The sequence below is a fragment of the Perissodus microlepis genome, chromosome 6 (assembly GCF_051167445.1).
Source record: "Perissodus microlepis isolate ML-2025 ecotype Zambia chromosome 6, ASM5116744v1, whole genome shotgun sequence".
Taxonomy (NCBI): Eukaryota; Metazoa; Chordata; class Actinopteri; order Cichliformes; family Cichlidae; genus Perissodus; species Perissodus microlepis.
The window spans coordinates 17,812,302-17,832,038 of record NC_140466.1 but is presented as its reverse complement, the minus strand read 5'-3'; the positions used below and the strand labels follow the sequence as shown (position 1 = coordinate 17,832,038).

Sequence of the window (19,737 nt, the reverse complement as noted above, 5' to 3'; positions counted from 1 at the left end):
AAAGGAGGCACTTAATGTTGGATTGTCTGACTGCTGAGAAAATGGCATCGGAAGCACAGAAAGATCTACCTAAGAGAAAAAGTACATCCGTTTGCAGACTGTCACCTTGACTTATGTGTAGGAAAATGCGCTGGTGGACATAGATAGAAATTTCTCCCTTCACATATCACGGAACACATTAAACATTACAGTCTTTTTGAGTCACTATGACTGCAATGCTGCTCAGAGCCGTGATGCGTATAAAATGTCTCATGACAGATGTCCACACTGATATGGGAGTATTTGTCAGCAAACACTTTTGTTAGATATTACATTTTCACTTCTCCCTGGAAACAAAAAAAATCTGAACTGAGGAAGAGATTCTCTTCAAAGTTTACTGGGATTGAGGAAGCACAGTGGTGGTTATTCAGTGCTAGAACATTACCTGGAACATTATTACATAAAAATCAAGACTTATTACTGTTCTCTGCAGGACTGAGGCTGAGCTTTAGTTTTCAGTTTGCAGGGCAAAATGGTTTGAATCCTAACCCTCATCAGTTTCACAGAGGAAGCTATAATAATCCTTCATGTTATCAACATATGTTAAAGACTTATTCTGGAGTAGATCTGCACCCACGTGAATTGCATCTGCCATTTTTACAATGAGATTCCATTCAATGAAATGCAACCAGTGTTTCGTGACTGCAGGGCGACGTGGATATTTTTTGCACTGACTCAAACCACAGCTGTTGCATTTTTGATAAGCTGCATCCATCACTTCTCCAAAATAGCATAAAACTGATGATACAATGAGCTCCAGCAGGATGTATGGGTGGTGATTTTGAAGCAATCAATGGGGACAGCAAAGGTAAACACAGTGCTAAATGTCAGCAATGGTGATTGCGCTGCCACAATATCACCTCGGGCGGGAGACCCAAATAACCAAAATCAATAATCTAATCATTTCATATTCAAATCACGCAGGGTAGAGGTCTGGATCTTATTGCAGTTTCATATCCCTGGTGTGCTGATATATTCCAATCAACAAACCAGAGCAAGCAGATGCATTTAAAATAGAATGATTCAATGAGGCTGGTGGGTGGTTCGCAATGTCTGAAATAAATGTCTATTATTTTCACTCGGCATTGTTGAAACACATGTAATATGCAAATCTACATGTACATATACTTTATTTGTTATCGCTGCAATATAATCGACACATTTGAGTATGTGCAATAACAATGTAATGCCCATTTATGTTAAAAAAAATTACACATTAGTAAGTACAAAGTGACAGAATAAGTTATTTTTATAGAGTTACAAAGACCCAGGGTCTGCAAAACTATTCTCACTTGTTTCATCAATGCTTTATTGTGCCAGTAAGAAATATATGATCAAAAATTTATCTTATGCTGCTCAGATCTTATATTCCGGTTGTAGCTAGAAGTCTTCAGCATCGATTCCCTTTCATAACTGTAGTCATTCTGGAGAGATCCACGTTCCTAAAACATGAACTGAATGTGAGGATTACATTTGGATCCTTGTGAGGTCTGCGTCTTTCTTTACAATAACTGAATACACACACGCACAGAGCACATTCACAGCATTTAATCCTCTATGATAATGGATATGTAGATTTGAAATGTGAAACACTGGCACACAGCAACAGGTCTGCTTTTAAACTATTAACTAGAACAGTAAGATTTTAATCTCTGACCAACGCGTCTTTTCCAGCTGTTGCTTTCAAAACGCATTAGAGTGAAATAAAGCGTATTTCATGGTTTAGATGTCTGTGTGTGTGTGTGTTTAACCGTTGTCGCGCTCCCAAAGGTATCAAACAAGTCTGCTTGCACAAACAGAGTTACGATAACTCGTGTTTTTTGTTGGAATCCATGCTGATGCATCCAAATAGAACAACAAATCTCTACAGTATACGATAGGGATAATTGAACTGGTAAACACACACATGGAAGGAAAACATCTGCGAGTGCATCTGCTCATCATCATACCAAGCCCGTTGGAAATCTGCATTCTCAATATAGTCTACTTTATACAATTAGCACTGACTCATAAGCAAAACATCCCAAATAGGAGAAGACACAGTAGGGAAGAAACAGTGATAGTAACTGCCATAACTTGTTTTGTTTCTTCGCACAAATAAGACGGCTTATCCTTCCTGGAATACGGTGGCCTTAAATAGCTGCCTTTTTTTTTCCAAGTTGTTGACTGAGAGCATCTCTGTGGGCTATTCCCTGTTGTCAAGTGTGTGTGTGTGTGCATGTACTTCTGTGTTGCACGGGGTGTGCTGGGGGTTGTACCAATCCACTCAGGTGGCAATGTATTTGTGCTTGTGAGGGGTATACATGTGGGTCTTTGTGCATTTACGTCAAAACCACATGTGTATTTGATTATTCTGTAGGTGTGTGCGTGTTTGCGCCCCAGGTGCACTCGCTTGATTAGGAGGGATGAAAGAGTGCATAAAGGAAAGAATGATACTTTAAGCACAGTAAACAGGATGCAGAGCCACCAGACAGTGGCAAATATCAGACAGCAAACACTAAGTCCAACAGAATTTCTCCAGACTGTCAGATGTGAATACACCAAATCAGCAAAGAAACTGTAAACAATCAAAGCTGAAATGATGGCTGAAAATGTACCACGTTTGTAAGCTATCAAGTCATGCGCTTCATTTAGCCTGGCTCGTTGACTGGGAAAGAACTCGTTCATGTTTGCCTCAATGGCTGAGCAGGAAAGAAGGGTGGACCACATTCACGCATTAACTCAGTCACACCTGGGAGCTCGTTCAACACAGCCACACAGTCTCACACTACCAGAGTCGGAGCTGCTCCACCGAAACAGTTAAAGGTTAATGCCCATAGGTTGCAGCCCTGATGGTAGTTGTTGAGGGATTTAAACTGCCGGGATTTTTCCAGCTACTGTACCCATACAGATTTTAAACCGTGACCTTTCAGTCACAAGCTCATTTCCTCTGAGCCTATCTGTCACTGCGGGTCAATACGTGGCTGGTGAGGATAAATGCAGAGATGGTGTAGACATGGTCACGCAGTCTTTTATCATATTTTTGTAACATTTTATTCTTTGTTAATAGATGAATGGAACTGCAACTAATGATGATTCATTATCAATTATTTACAATACGTTTTCTGTTAAAGAAAAGCAGATTATAAATTCTCACAGTATGAAAATATATGCTGAATAATGCTGAGTAATTTGTTGCATTCAACGAAAACACTTCATACGTGCAAAACGAAACAAAAAATATGCCTAATTATTTGATGATTTGCTCATTTGATCCATTTACAAATAATAATTAGATTTAATTTTGCTTGTTTTAGCATTTTTAGTAATTCAACGAAGAAAACAAAAATGTGTTTATCTAATCTTACATAATCTTGATGAAATTCAATAATATATATTATATAGCCCCATTAGAGAGAAAGAACTCCATCCTCATCTCCCAGGTCTGGAGCTTCAGAGACATCTGTGTCACACCCAGCCCTGTGCATATTACTGAGTATGCATTGGATGCGTGAGTTTTCGTGTGTCTGTTTGTGTGCAATGTGTACACAGAACAAGGCTGAGTCTAATTGCGCAAGTCCATCTGCTGATTTTGGAAACATGGCCTCTATCTAACAGACACAAATGGTACAGACAAAAACACACAAGCAAAGACAACACACATGCGCGCGTGCCACAAGTGCCTGTCTCAAAGCCTCAACTTGGACCCTGGATAATTTGCACCCATTTTATGGCAGCTGTGTGGACCGCATTGACTGGCATGGTTTACAATATGGGCCCTATTGTCTTCGAATAAAGGCCTCTCAACACAAGGCAAAGGTCACGTTATAAGACAATGAGCCTGCACTCACTGGGTGGCAGCAAGGGAGAGGAGAGAGAGAGAGAGAGAGAGAGAGAGAGAGAGAGAGAGAGTGTGTGTGTGTGTGTGTGTGTGCGTATGGATCTGTGTAAGAGAGATTGAGAGAAAAAGAGAGAACAGAGACTAATTTGTGTAAGTGGTATTACAGCTGGAATTTGAATTATCTTTGTATTTTTCTCAAATTTGTTTTTTTCTTCAATCATAAACTTTCCACAATATATTTTCTGTGTCAGGTTTACAGGTGCAAAGCTTGTCAAGACTGTCACCTTTCTTAAATTCAGTTTCACACTTGATATTTAATTTTTGTTAACTTTGTAATGAGTGACTATATTGTGCATGACTGCACCATATCTTGCATTCATCTGCTTGTTTATCCAAGCATTCTGTTTGTGTACTGCTTTGATGTGTTACTCAGTATACATGTAATGACTGTTTAACCAATGACACTTCACGGATTTCATTTCAGTGTGCGCTCTCATTAGAAATGTGGTGATTGAAGGTTGTGTGTTTGTTCGTGTGGACCAGGAAACACCTGTTTGACGCAGAGAAAAAAAAAGCACATCCCCCATACGAAGAATGATGTATCCCATTTCCTGTTGTTCTTTCTTTTTTACTTATTGTCTCAGTGAAATAAAGACAAAATGTGGCCTTGCTGTCACAGAATTAGATTTCAAAGCAAGCATTCAGAGCCATGTGAGAGTCAAGGAAGGCAAGCATGCAGAGTCACAAAGACCAGACAGGAAGGGCATTGAGGTGGTCACACTCACATATGCTGCCTACACAATCAAAACTCAAACGGGCGTGCACACAATAACATTCTTAATTACACAAATGTTATCATGGCTTGTCTTTTATTTCATATCCATGCAGTCGGAAACTTCAGTGAAATGACAGATTAAACTTAACAATGTGACACAGAGACCCTAAAATAAGGGAAGCAGAAGGAGTTTGAGAGAGAAACTAGCCTCATTCTCATCAGTTCAATCAATAACAAATAGGATCCCACATGTAAACATGACCTCAGGGCTTTTTTACAGCAAGGATGCAATATATTTTTTCCCTGAGTAAAAAAAAAGAAAATGTAAAAACTAATGGCAACCAGGATTCTCTGATAAGCTGTCAGTACCCAGGAACTGCACCCTCCTCGATTACCAATAAACTGAATGTGCAATTCATCAGCCCAACTCTAGGAGACAGTATTTCTAATTAAAAGGAAGCTCGTAAATTCGACATTTTACAGGTCCTGCTCAGCTTGTAAATACACTGTAAGTAACCCATGCTGAGTGGCTTCATGGGCAGCTGAAGGTCTGGATTTGTGGCAAACTCCAGCTGATGCCTTCAATGAACACCAGGCTGACTGCAATTAATTCAAATTCACTTTTATTCCCAATGGGCTAACGTAACCCACTATCTTTACATATCTAATTCTATTCCTGTTGCATTCACTGCATATTGCGTGTTGTTCTGTATTCTTTTTAAAGCTTAGTTAAAACTGATTGGATTAGCAGTTTCAGAGGACGCATTTGTTGGGCCAATTAGAGCACTTCCTGGCACAGATGGAACCATGAGACCTCCGGGGAGAACACTGGGTCATATTTGGATTTTAAAAAAGCATAATGTATACTGTAGAGTCGGCAAAAACAACGCACCAGGTGTGTGTACATATGCGTGACTATACCCGTGGCTTAAAAAAGCCTGCTGTAAATAAGAACGAATTCTGAGTCAACATCCCTGGTTAACCACTGTTTAAAAATTGTTACAGTGTGAAATAGTGTGCATTCAATCTTGATGCACAAATACAGACACACGTGCCATTTTCTTACCTGTTACTGGTGTACTTTGCTTTGTCAAAGTGAAATGAAACTGGTGAGAATCACATCTCAGTGCCAGCCGGATGTTCCAGTTCTGCAGACACGGGGGAGAGAAGAGGGAGGGACACAAAGGGAGAAAGGAGGAGAGAGGAAGAGAGAGAGAGAGAGAAAACGGTGGGGGTTATTCGAGCTCAGTGAACTGAAATCCCTGTCATTTTTTTACAATAGAGACAGATAGCTATAATATGTGGTGAATGTGGGGTGCAATGTGAATAATGCCCCCCCCCCTCCAGATTGTGTGAATAGCCATAACCCACTCTACACAAGAACCAGACAGTTCACAAGCCACTTTTACTTCTGATTGCTTGTTTAGCATTCGTGTGTCCTTGTATGTGCCTACACGTGCACACGTGTGTGTGCGTGTGTACTCTGTCTCATAATGACCTCTTAAGTGTCAGGGTATCAAAGTCTATAATGGTCTGTCTATGCGCTCGCTGGCAGTTTACAGCTAAAAAGCTCTCTCATGCCATGATAACTGGTTTATATGGGTGGCATTTCACAGCCAAATGCCAGAGACACTTTTCAGAAAGGGAAATTGTTAGCTCTGTTTCCAGAATTCAGAGAGGCAGTTATGCATGGTTAGTGTTACATATCTTTTTTTTTTAATTTGTTTTTTGTTCTTTTTTGTATTTGTCAATGCATCTTTGTTTGTATTTTTGTTTTCACATCTTTCTCTCTCACACTCTCTCTCTTTTGTTATTATTATTAAGATTAGAAAAACCTTTTTTCTTTTTCCCTTTTCTCTCTCTCTTTCTCTTGCTCTCCACCTTCATTTCCACCTATAATCCCAACTTCTTTCGAGATAAACTTTGTACCAGTATAACCAACCTCAGTGTGTGTGTGTGTGTGTATTTGTGTGTGTGTGTTATTACTCTGTGTACAGTGTCTGAAATCGCACATGGTTTATGCATGGGGAGGCTGATAAAACGAAAAGCAACAGTGTATATACTGTTTTGACTTGAATTTTCTTTTAGACAGTCTTTATCTGTGTGCATTTTCACTGTCATGCAAGACATTTGTCAGCCGCATTAACACACATCCATGCAACATGTGAAACCTCTGTGGAGCGCTCAGGCAGGGCTGTGGAACTGGGTTTATCAGCCAGTAAAGCAGGCCATGAGCAATGTCTCTATGGTTGGGTGGGCAAAGACAACAAAAGATGGATTCACTGTTCTCTGTTAATGTAGTTGCATGTGTCTCTATGTATTCGTGTGACTAAAGTGCAGGAATAGTGCTACAGACAACAGAGAACTAGTGAAATTACGTTTGGTTTTAAGCTCCTTCGACTATCCAGCACCAGCAGAGATGATCAAGAATGGTGGAATCAGCAAGTAAGGAGTGTTGGAAGAAGGATCGAAAAGAAATGGGATTGAATGTAAATGTGAAGTAGTGAAAGACCATGTTTGTGTAAGCAGCAAAACAGGGGAAGGGATTTTTTCATTACAACTCATAAACAGTAGCAAGTGCAAAAGAGGAAAAAGAAACAAAGATATAGCCAGCGCAATAGTGAGAGCACACAACACTGGTACACCACCAATTTGTTGCATCCCTACAGAGGAAGTCTTAAATAAAGTCTAATTTAAGTTTCCATGAAACACACAGGGAAAACTACAACTAGATAAAGTATATTTTTGGTATATTTTTTCCTTGCAATCACACTAACCCTGTAAACACTGGAATTACATTCACACTGAATGTAATTTACTTCCTATTTCCAGTGCCATTATAAGAAGTAATGTTCCCTTATTTAATTTGGAAAGTAGGTATGTTTAGTATGTGTTTGCTGATGGGCCCATAATAGAGCTGGTACCTGAATCAACACGTAGGATAACTATACCAAAATTCAAAAAATGCAACAGTTGCTTTCTGTAGCAGTTACCTTAGGCAACGTAAGTACAGAGGCTGTATTGTTACAAAACTAATGGTGGCAGCATATGGCTACAAGCATTGTATTCTATCGTTGTATGCTGAATAAGAAGGGCTGCCACAAGGACAAGAAAAACTGCAGATAGCAGAGGAAAAACGACATAGAAGACTGAGACTAATGCAGCTGTTGTGATAGCTCCATCAAGAATTGAGTATGGAAGTGCTTTGCGTTCAAGCAAATGACCAAGGTGTGATAAGCTAATTCATTCACAAAAAGAACTGTACAAACAATACTATTGTGCTTTTCAAACCAAGGGAAGAAATGATTCCACTTTAGGGAAGCACGTAAATTGTAAATTGGGGAAGCAACCAAAGAATTGAATCAGACTAGGAATCAGTTCATCTTTCTTACGCAATCCTGAAATAGCTCTTTTATTTCATCTTTTTTTTTCTTTGAGAGAGAGAAGGAGAGAAAGCTGGCATCACCCTAAAGTCAAACATGTTCCAAAGGCTAAGTTTAAGCTAATGTAATGATGCTAACTTTATACCTCAGAGTAACAGGCCTAACCTAGACAAATATAGGGCAGTTGAAAAATTTCTACTTTCTCTCTTTAGTTGCTGGTGAGTGTTTCAAGAAAAGAGGGAAAGGGAAAAGATTTAAAACAATCTGAGTACACTTAAGGTGATAAATGCAGGACTTTGATCAAATGAATGTAAGAGGGGCCTCAGATAGAGAACAGTTGTAGCTATAGCTTCAGGCTAAGCAGGGGAACTGATCAAGAGGACTCTGGGGAGGGGGTGAATGAACAATGGATGGATGAGGTTTTTTTTAAGGTCTCAAGGCTCAATGTCTTTCTAAAAAAAAAAAAAAACAGAGTAGATTCTACATGATAGATGATCCCCATTTTCCCACAGTAAAACAATTGTGTTTTCTATTATGAGAGGTAGTGGCTGTATTGATGTCCAGTGTCATCCCCATTATTCATCAGCTCTCCGTATGTAATTAGGATGATGCTACAGTATGCTTTCATGATGTGTTTTTTCATGTATTACGCTCTGTAATTATGCTTTAAGCGACCAATTGCATCATAACACAATGGAAATTGTGCTGATGCCTGTTGGCGGAGATTTATGGCAAATCCAAGCTATCCAAGGCCTTTCTTTAAAGGGCGGAGTCCCCTATATATTCATTTTAAAACCGCAATTCTCTTCCTGTCCTTCAGCAGACTCTCTATAAGCACGGGGAATGTGGAGCAATAGTGTATATGGTTTATCCAGGCGTAAAATTAAAGACTCTTCTCTATGTGGCCCACATAAATCTTTGAAAGAGGGAGGGAAAGAAAGAAAGGGAATCAGGAACGTAGGTGTACATGATAAATAAAACTGGTTGATTTGTCCAGATACTGTGAACAGCTGAACTGTAATCAACTTTGCTTAAGTCTGGACAATGAGATATTTCAATACATGATTGCACAGACACATTCAGACATTTCAGGACTTGCATGCACCACATACATCATTTTAACCATTATACATAGCTTAGAGTAATTCCCAGACATGTGTTTTCACGCAGAGATTGGTTTTAAAAGACCAAATATAATTTATCAAACACTTCCTTTACTCTAAATATCCTCTTACACTCTTCTAGGTCCATGTACTGAATGTCATCTCATTTATCACACATACAGTCTGAGTGAGAACCAATCAGAGGGTTCAAAATGCATGTAAGCACACTTAAAGAGACTAAGAGTACAATGTCTCACATGGTTAGAAAATAGACATGCGGTGCATGGACGTTATTGCTCCAGGCCAGTAAGTCGTAGTGGTAGTCATCTGTCTTTCGTGACACTACCATGTATCATGTAAAACTGAGACATGGCAAAAAAGTGTGGTGGTTATATGTCAGATGAGTAGCACTGAACTGGATAGATTATTTTAGGCTCATATACGATGTGTGAAAGTAACCTAGTAGGTTTAAGCTCAGTTCCTGATTATTTTCTTCTTATTATTTTCTTTTTCTTCTTCAACCTTGGACAGAGTAAAAGGCTATATTCACATTCCGCCCGCTCAATAACACTGGGACTGAGACAAAATGCCGCAAATAATGTAAACATATATTATCAAGGCATTGATCATTGCTACATCTGCTAATATCTTTGTTCCATCAAGAATGACTATCTAGTCATCCTTGCCCTTCTTCAGCCTATCATACTACACCAGCAGCTAAGCTCCAGATCAATACTCCCTTTCATTCACACTCCCAAAGACTTGGAATGAATATGCTATTCGATATCAATCATGATCAGAACCGTGCCAATGAACAAGCACAAGAAATGACGGTTTTGTCTTTCCTTTTCCCTTTTTCTTATTTACCATCAGATGACCAGTCCCATCAAAGTGCTTCAAGTCAGATCTTTCAGCCTGGTTTATGCTGAAAGGAACCAGATGAACAGGGAGTGGAAGTTCTATGTAATGCAGTTAAAGTAAAAGCTCAGTAAGCAGGAAATTTAAGAGGGGCCTGGGGATGATGGTATTACAGCAGACGCTGATTGTGGACAATCTGCTGAAGAAGGAAAAGATATGGAAAATATCACTGCATGCAGTATTGTAGATATAAGAGACTGGCACCTCTCGAAAAGGATGAACTGCAACTATTTAACAATATGAAATCATTTAAATGTGTAATAAAGTGTAAATGTTACTTGTAACAGTAAACAGTGCTCAAAAAACAATGAAAGCAGAATTCCCCTTCCATTGTCTTAGCACCTGAGTCAATGAAGGGAACCAACCAGTCCTTTATTTACACCAATGAATAAGCCTTTAAACAATCCTACTTGCTGTAGTTTCCTCCATTGATAAGAAATGCTGTGTTATACGATGGCGCTGAGAGATTTAGGCCCCCAGCATTGTGATGACCTCATTGTTCATTGCCCCATAATTCAAATCTATCCGCTGTGTTGCATCACATTGTGTATGACTCATTTCCATGTAACCTATTCTCTAAACAACCACGGCCTCCTCAGCACGCTATAGTCAACCACTCAAACAACAAAGCAGAGAAGTTCCCATCAATACTGTGGCGACTGGCTTGACACTTAACGCACACAACAGCAAACAGTGTTTAAATGAACTGATGGGTGATGGGTGCTATTGTAAATGATTTCTTGCAGAGACCAAAATAATCGGCAGACCTTTGAGTGGGCTTCTTACAATCACTCTGGCCTTGTACACTGATTCTCCGCTCGGCTCCCTAATGGCACTGTGTGTGTCACTAAATATACAGCTGCAGGCAATGTCTATGGACGTCTCTGTGTGAGTGTGTGAGCTTATGCATGCGTGTGTTTGCATACAAATGTAAACGTACGTGTGTTTAAGAGAACCAGAGAAAGTGGTCGGAGCTGATGTGTACATTATTAATGTGTGTTCAGAGTATCTGCAGGAAGAAATTCATGTGTATGTGTGCATTTCTGTTGAGTGGTGACAGCTCTGAGTGGTGCACAGGGAGGTGAAACACACAGAGGAAATGTGTGAAGATACGTAGACTGGAAGGACAAGCTCTCGCTTTGTAGAATAATAATAACAACTTCATAGTGAATGCAAGCTTTTAAAAATTGGTGGGCTGTGGACACATTTAAAAAGTAACAGCTTAGTCATAGACATTTATTGCAAGCTATTGACTTGTTTGACATGACCAAAGGTTTCAGCATCTTTCACTCAGTTCTTCCAGATAATGTCGATACTGTTTTTTTCAATATTTTACCACACAACAGATATCATTACATGGAAAAAGTAACTATATCCATGTCTTCAGATCCTACTATTGCCCCCTTAAGTTGAAATATGTTTAAGGGTTTGATTACACCATAAATATCCTATAAAACTCAATTTCATCTTTGCAAGCCATGATGATTTCTCTATTGTCCTGTTCAACTTCAACTTTCAGACATATCTTCAGTCTTTGATATAATGCAGAATTCATAGTTGAATTACTTACTGCAATCTAATAACGCCAAACAATTCTATCTGTCCAGAGAACATAGTTGTAAACTGCCTTTCTAGTTTAGGAAAACCATAAAATATGATTAGCAACACACCCTCTTTGACATCAATACTTACTTGTGGAGCCTATAAGATGAATCTTTGGCCTTCTTGGAAGCTTCTTTCTGCATGAACACTCCAGTGCTGGGATCTGTTTGTTAGGGCTGCAGTATACAGGACAAACTCTAACAACTCTGAGCCAGCTATAGATGAGTTTGAGTGATGACACTATAACAAAGACTCTACATGTTAGAGGTCGGCCAAATTGGGATCCAAGCTGAAATCTTGATTCTCATCCTGAACCTTGTGTGATGAATCATGAATCTAGATGTCAAGTTTATGTTTAATTTGTCTGAAAGCATCATCTTCACATTATTTTATGCATTAATACTGTTTCAAGTGTTTGTTTGTCTAAATACGTTCAAAAGGTCAACAACTTTCAAGGGCTGTGCTCATCTTTTCAAAGAACTGTAGTTTGCCGGCTTATATAAAATTTGGAGAGTAAAGCAGAAAAAGCCCAAAGACATAAACACAAACATTAATTCTCTTTATTCTTCTTTGAGTTACTAAATTTCCAGTCATTGTAAACACAATTTTCAGACTGTTACCCATAATAACGGTGCACAAACTGAATAAATGTACCATGAACAGCCTCCTCTCTCCTCTTCAAGACAGCACTATATTGTGCAACCAATAAAACCATGTTAAATAAAACTCAATTGTGACAACATAAAAGTTGGGTCTCAAATAGATTTTACACTGACTCAACAAACAAGACAAAAAAAGTCAACTGGTCAGAAAAACGTATACACATCTGGCTTTGAAAAAACATAACTGTAAAATCTGACATTGATTTTGCCCACTTAAGCACCTGAAATTGATTGCTTAAAAGGAAAGATGGTGCAGTGCGAGCCATCAGCCTGTTTAGATTATTATAACGATGATGGAAAGCGTAGGCTATTTTATGTAATGTTCAATCTCTTTAGGAGTTTTTCAATTCAATTCAATTCAATTTTATTTATATAGCGCCAAATCACAACAATTGTCGCCTCATGGCGCTTCAAACGCTTTATGTTTGGAAGGTAGGGAAGAGCCAGAAAACATTACCACAACACATATTTATATTATCATAATAAATGGCTGAGGGGTGATCATTCTTAAAATTGATTTACACTGATTGATTTCTCAATTATTTTTATCCCACTTGAGCCTTTTCACAACCCAAGGTCCTTGGGCTTGTTTGTCTGTTATAAAATTGTTGATTAAAAACAAAATGCAATCAAACCTTAAGGCTGGTTCAGGGGTGCATCAAAGAACATATCACTTTTTATCCATATGTCGACGAGGGAACCTGCTGTGTCTCTGAACGCTATCAACTTAATAAAAACTGAAAATTAAAAGAAAAGCAGCAACATCGTGGTTCTTGAACATGAATCATACTGGATGTTTTTCAACATATTAGTCTCATTTTAAATGGAAACACCCATAAAGCTTCCTAACTAATGATTCTACCATAATGCATATTTAATGTACGAAAATAACTTGAAACTGCCAGAAAATAGTCAAAATATCAATGTTTGGCATTTTTCTTGAAAAATATCTTAGATAATACATTAATTTTCCTTTACTGAGGGGCAGCCTTTCTCAAAACTGATTTACACTAATTGATTTCTCAGTAATTTATCCCGTTTGAGACATTTCATAGTCTATGGTCCTAGGGCTTGTTTGTCTGTTAAAAAGAAACTTTGATTAAAAACAAAATGCAATCAAACCTTTAAATTGGTTCAGAGGTGCATCAGAGAACATCATTTTTTTTATCCACGCGTCTACTGACCCTCCTCTGTCTCTGAAAGTTGCTAACTCAATAAAAATTTAAATAATAAAAGCAATAATATCAGGTGATTTTTTTTTACCCTGGAACATAAATCAAACTGGCTCTTTTGCAACACGTTGGGGTCTCATTTTATATGCAGCTTAAAGCTTCCTCACTAATGATTCCACCAAAGTTACATATTTTATGTATGAAAATAGAGACTGGAAACTGCAAGAAAACACTGATTCTGGTTTCCTGATATTCACTGACCTTATTTTAAGTGACCGCCACATACTGGAAACCCACATTTATTAATTCACTATCATATTAGCAAAGAGAATCAAAGGGAAACTGAATTTTAAAAACTAGAACTCGGTAATTTGGGGCATTTTTCTCGATAAATCTCTCACATAATAAGTCAATCAAAACAATCAAAATAATGCTTATTAATTTTCATTTACTGAGGGGTAATCATTCTCAAAACTGATTTACACTGACTCAATTACTTTTAACCCATGTGAGGCATTTCACAACCTAAGGTCCTTGGGCTTGTTTGTCTGTTATCAAAAAAAAAAAAGCTGTTGATTAAAATTAAAAATGTAATCAAAGCTTTAAGAGATGCTTCGAAGAATCGTGCCTGAATCCCTGAAGAATATCCGGGTGTCTACTACTGATGGTCCTGTGAAAGCCCTCAATAAAAAAATGGGTTTTTTTGCATTGTTGTATTATTTAAAAAAGGAAAACAAAAGAATTAACATTGGGTGAAAATTTTCTCCTGAACATAGATCACACTTTCTCCCTGTCAATATGTTCTGGTCTCACTTTCTCTGCAACATCCATAAAACGTATTGCCAAATGATTCCATCAATATTTCTTCTTTCATGTATTATTTCCAAGTATTCACTGACGTTATTTCAGCTGACTGGAACTTAATAAAAATCTGAATTTATTTTTTACAGCTAGATCTAAATAATGTTTGGCATTTTATTTTCATAATAAGTCAATCAAAATATTGCTTAATAATTTTTCCCGTACGGAGGTGTAATCATTCTCAAAACGGATTTGCACCGACTGATTTCTCAACTACTTTCATTCCACGTAAGACGTTTCACAACCTAAGTCCCTTGATCTTGTTTGATTTGTCTGTTTGAAAAATCTTTGATTGAAAACTAAGTAATCAAGCCTTTAAAATAGTTCAGGGGTGCTTCAAAGAACATGTTGTCTATTCTGCTATAGACCCTCCTTTGTCTTTCAAAGCTCCTAATTAAATCAAAAATAGAGTTCTTTTGAAAAGTAAAAAACACTTTTCAAAAGTAAACAAAAGTGATAACATAAGGTGAATTTTTCTCATGACCATGGATCACACTTGTTTATTGTACATTATTATTGTATTATTATTATTGTATTGCCTGCTTCCCTCAGGGAAGCGCTACAGGTGCATCAACACAAAAACCCACAGACTAAAAAACAGTTTCTTCCCCAAAGCGATAACCACCCTGAACTCACACATGCACAGATAACACAGCCCCCCCACTTCCCACTTCCTCTATGGACCACCACTGTGCAATACCAATTCTATGTGCAACAACTCAACTGTATATACATAACACTATTTATACCAATTCTATGTGCAATAACTCAACTGTATATACATAACACTATTTATTACATATTACTTACGGCTTGTATATTGTACATTTTATATATATATATGTTTTTTCCCTATGTTAATACTGTCCATATGTACATAGCGCTGCAGAACTGTACCCCCCCCCCCCCCCCCCAGCATGTTTACACTGAGTAGGAGATGCTCTGTATCTCATTGTACAACTGTATAGTGACAATAAAGGCATTCTATTCTATTCTATTCTATTCTATTCTATTCTACATGTTTTAGTCTCATTTTATACTTAGATAACTTGGATTCCTATCTAGTGAGCCCACTGATATTATTTATTTTGTGTATTATTTCCAAGTATTCATTCACTCACCTTATTTCAACTGACCAAACATTACAAAAAGCCCAAATTCATTATTTCACTATCAAATCAGCAAAAAGAAAACAAAATGTGCAGCTATTTTTTTTTTATTATTTTTGTTCAATAGAAAAATCTAAACCAAAAATAATACATATTAATTCTAATTTAATTCTGGTTTTCTTCACAAACTTTACAAATATATCCTCTATATCTGAATGATCAATATATCCTCATCCTAGTGAGTTACAGTGAACCATGTGCATCATCTGTTTTAAGCCTGCGCTTTACAATCACTAGATGATTCTGTATCATAGTGCTGATGCAGTTTAATGGTATGATTATAATAGAGTGCTCAACAATGCAAAAACCACTGAGCAGAATGACAAAATGTATCACTTTCAGCACCATACTAACAGCCCCATAGCACATTGTATAAGCAAGCAGGCCAACAGTGTGCCTTTTTTCAGCCTGAAGGTACAGGCAGATAATAAGCTGTGGTGGTTCAAACAGAACATATTTCAAGAGGTTTTTTTTAGGTAAAATAAGACATCTATGTCTGCGGGACTATTCTAGGAGATCATAGCAGCAACGAGTCTGTGAATGCTCTGAGATCTGACTGTCGTCTGCTATGTCTGCTATTAGCTTTCCCGTTTTCCGAGCACATATCTAATCAGAGCTCAAAGTAACTGTGGGCCCGTCTCATAGTGAAACTCTGTTAGGGTTCGATGTTATGTGAGGTGTGTTTCACATATTAAGAGAGCTGGTAGTCTGGTGCAAAATGCAGAAAACTAGGGTTATTGTTTGAGGGAAGGAAAGGGTAGGAGGAAGGATGTGTTAACACATGGCCAGAGGTTTAGATGGCAGAGGAAGGCAAGCAAGGACCTAGTCTCATTGTTTTAAAATGGGAGATGTCGTATAGTGCAGGAAAGGGCTTTTGAATTAGGTTAAGCTCAGCACACAAAGCGGGGCTGAAACCAGGAATGTGAATCATCATCACGTTATGAAACAGAGCACTGAAAGTCTATGGTTCTGTTATCATTGAAAATAATGTTTTATTATTACAGCGTTAGGATTTGTTGTTATTTTTTACAGCTCAAGCCAGGAAAGCGACAGTTTATTTCTGCAGGAAGGCTGGCTGTCAACCTTGCTGAGCATAATAAACATCACCTTCTATCTACAAGGCTCTCTAACACAAACCTTTACTTTGCCATGCATAAATTAACTAAATAGAGAGCCGAATCCAAGAACCTGATTCTTTTTTTGCAGAATCACTTGTTAAAATGCTTCTGGGGAAATCAGTATTTTATTCTGCATGCCTACTAAATGGAATTAATTGCACAAGTGCTTAAGTTAGACTCTCTATTAACCCTTGACAATATAAATAGAGACTTTAGTAAGCAAGCATGCTAACACTTATTACAAAACTGATTATATGCCTGCTTGTCTTAATAATCCCATGTGTATTTGTGTGTCTTGTTGTCTGTCTGCAACAGATTATATTCTCTGCCAAGTTGTGTTTTCATTTCTCGAGGTTTCCATGTGAGCAGAAGATGCTTAACATACGATCCCTTATTTAAATTACAGGCTGCTTCCATTGCAGGGTGAGACACTGTTATTGGAGCCTTCCAAATCTAAATCAAATATTGTGTTACGGTAACAGTGCCAAACAAAGAAAGTGAGGCCCTGGTCATTCAAGCAGAACAAACCAAATTAGCACAACCCTCCTAATTCTTTCCATGTTTTCCCAGCAAGGAGCTTAGTATGTCTTGTGCATCTAAACAGAAAGGAATCTGTGACCTAATTAAAAGAAGACAGATAGACCCACAGTCAGCAGAATGCTTGATTGCTGCGGTTGCACATTAAACAGCTTCAGGTGCTTCACAACATCAGTGCTGCGTGAGTGCCATTACTGAACGTGACCTAAGATGCTCTTTGACACATCTCGCATTCACAGTGTGATGTGGCTCTCTCTCCAGAGAGGCAGACTGAGACCGTCAGAAAAGTAAACCAAAAACATCCCCCGCAGCAGGTGTGATTTTGGACAGGTAAACACTACTGAGTCCCCATCTTTCTTCACTGTTTTACAACTAATCTGAAAACAAACAACGAAAGCTTAGCAGACACCGACAATAAACTGCAATATTTGAAGAGAAAGCTATATTCTTACAACAGTTTGATGAATATTTACTGTAAAACAAATAATCATTTTAGTCTATAAAAGCAAAGCAAAGAACTATGGTAACACTTTGATATAAGCAGAAATATTAATGATATCCACAACATTCACAGTCCTTGAGACAGAGCTGTCCTTTAACAGATAGAATGGCAAAAATTTCTTCACTGTAGACAGATGCACATCATCCAACGCTGACTATTGCTCACCTGCTTGGTGGATTCTGTTGAGACACCTATCTCAGCCGCAGCACTGACTCAACACAACGTCAACCAGCAACCTACACTTTATCCACCCTTTGTTTAAACACTGAGATCCACACAAAGAGTTTACACTGAATCTCTTTGCTGATGGCCATTTGGGTGCTGAAAGTCAAAAGGGCGAGCCTACAGCTACCCAAGCAGACACAGAACGCAAATGACTATTAAGGCTGTTTTAACTGTCAGACACCTGCAAGTATTTGGGAGGCAGACAACTTACAATGAACCATGTTGTTTATTATCAGTGTGGCTTTTTTTTTCTTTTAAGGTTTAGGCTATGTTACTACTTCATTTTTCTTAGGGAGAGTACACGTCTGCGGTCACACGAATCTGACACAAGTTCATATTTATATATATTTTTTAAATTTATTTTTTCAGCGTGAGGTCAACATCGATGGATTCTGCCGCCTTCACAGTTTCACATCAAGGTCATCTGCAACCCCGGACGCCTCTTCTGTAAATAAGAGCCAAAGCTTTCACTCATATATCCGCATGATTGACGTATCCTGAGGTGCACTGGCCTGCTGGATATTCCTTCTCTTACAAAGCCGTTGGATTTACTCTGGATTTCAGACTGCGGTTGATCAAACCAGCACAACCCCCAAATAAGCTCTAGCTGTACTCAAATGACAACCACATAAAATAGGAGAGGAAATACTGATGAGGTGAACACTTGGTCTGTCTGTCATCTATCATGCCAGAGCATGTGATTTGTCATTACGCCCTGCAGTGAGGCAGGTACTTGCGGCTACAGAATAATAATTATGTGTACACCCTGGCCGAGAAGATGTCATGGGATAATGTGATTGCATTGATTATATTCCGGAGCGGTTATGGGTATCACTGCTTATTACTTCGCCTTAGCGACGTCTCACATCCTAGCGACGCCCATGCAGCCACAAGCCTCTGGACCATCATCTGTACAAATGCTGGCACTATATTACATTTTACCCAATCGTCCATTAAGGCCAGTTTCCGCTCCCCGTAAGTACAATAATGGCAGGCCACATTCCCATGGGCACCAGTAACATCCAAAGTCAGCGCTTTCGGAGCAATTCAGTGACACGGGTTGACATAAAGCCAAGACGTTTACCAGTAATGTCTGGAAAAAATTCCCATCATTTGTGTCGGTACACAGAGCGGGCTCTTACCTTATCGCCAGTCGCAGCAGTATAGGCGCATATATAGCTTACACATCCAGCGCAGAGAAGAGTCGGGAATAACCTTTCTCCTTCTTCTCCTTCTTTGCTCTATACAGTCACCAGAACGCAATTCTTGTGTACAAACGTATCTTCCTAGTCGATAAATTTCAGTGGCTTGTTTGTGCCTCGACTCCGGCTCTAGTTAATTCTCGCGGCAGCAGAACGACATTGGCAAGTGTTCCTGAAAGAGGGTATCGAAATAAAGAAGCCGAGGGTGTAACAAACCAATAGCTGCGTGCTTAGTATCCCGATCAGCGCTCGCACAGTAGGAGGTATCACGTCCGTCAGTCCGTCCAAACGCACTGAGTCCGGCGGAGCGCCGGAGGAGGACAGAGGCGTATCTCTGTCTCTCCCTCTTTCTATCCGTCTGTCTGTATCCCTTCCTCCCTCCCTCCCTCTCTCTTTTTATCTTTCTCGGCTGCCTTTATGTTCTTAGTGACTTCTGCTGAAGTCCACGGGCACAGAGCGCAGTGGAGCAGAGGACCGTGGTCGGCGCAGAGAGAGAGAGGGGTCAGAAATGACAAACCAATTTGGAGGCGCGGTGAATGCTCGGCTGATCAGAGCGCAGCCCGGCGCGAGGAGCGTTGCGTTGCAGGCGGGCGGGGAGCAGGGTGGATGGAGGGCTGGGGAGAGGGTGATGATTCTTGCCTTGGGGATG

General features: G+C 39.0%; 1 protein-coding gene across 9 annotated transcripts in view; it reads right to left on the bottom strand.

The window, feature by feature from the left end:
* Nucleotides 1–19,679, bottom strand: part of adgrl3.1 (adhesion G protein-coupled receptor L3.1) — a 119,602-nt gene extending 99,923 nt beyond the window's left edge. For 3 of the 9 annotated variants that reach the window (XM_084931216.1, XM_084931219.1, XM_084931220.1), the window contains exons 1-2: nucleotides 19,029–19,678; nucleotides 5,701–5,782 (exon numbers count right to left, since the gene is read on the bottom strand). The gene's annotated coding sequence lies outside the window, so the exon portion shown is untranslated. Of the gene's footprint in view, nucleotides 1–5,700; nucleotides 5,783–19,028 lie in introns of all 9 variants that reach the window. The other 6 variants (XM_084931218.1, XM_084931223.1, XM_084931224.1 and 3 more) reach the window with 4 other exon arrangements.
* Between the last annotated feature and the right edge of the window lie 58 nt (nucleotides 19,680–19,737).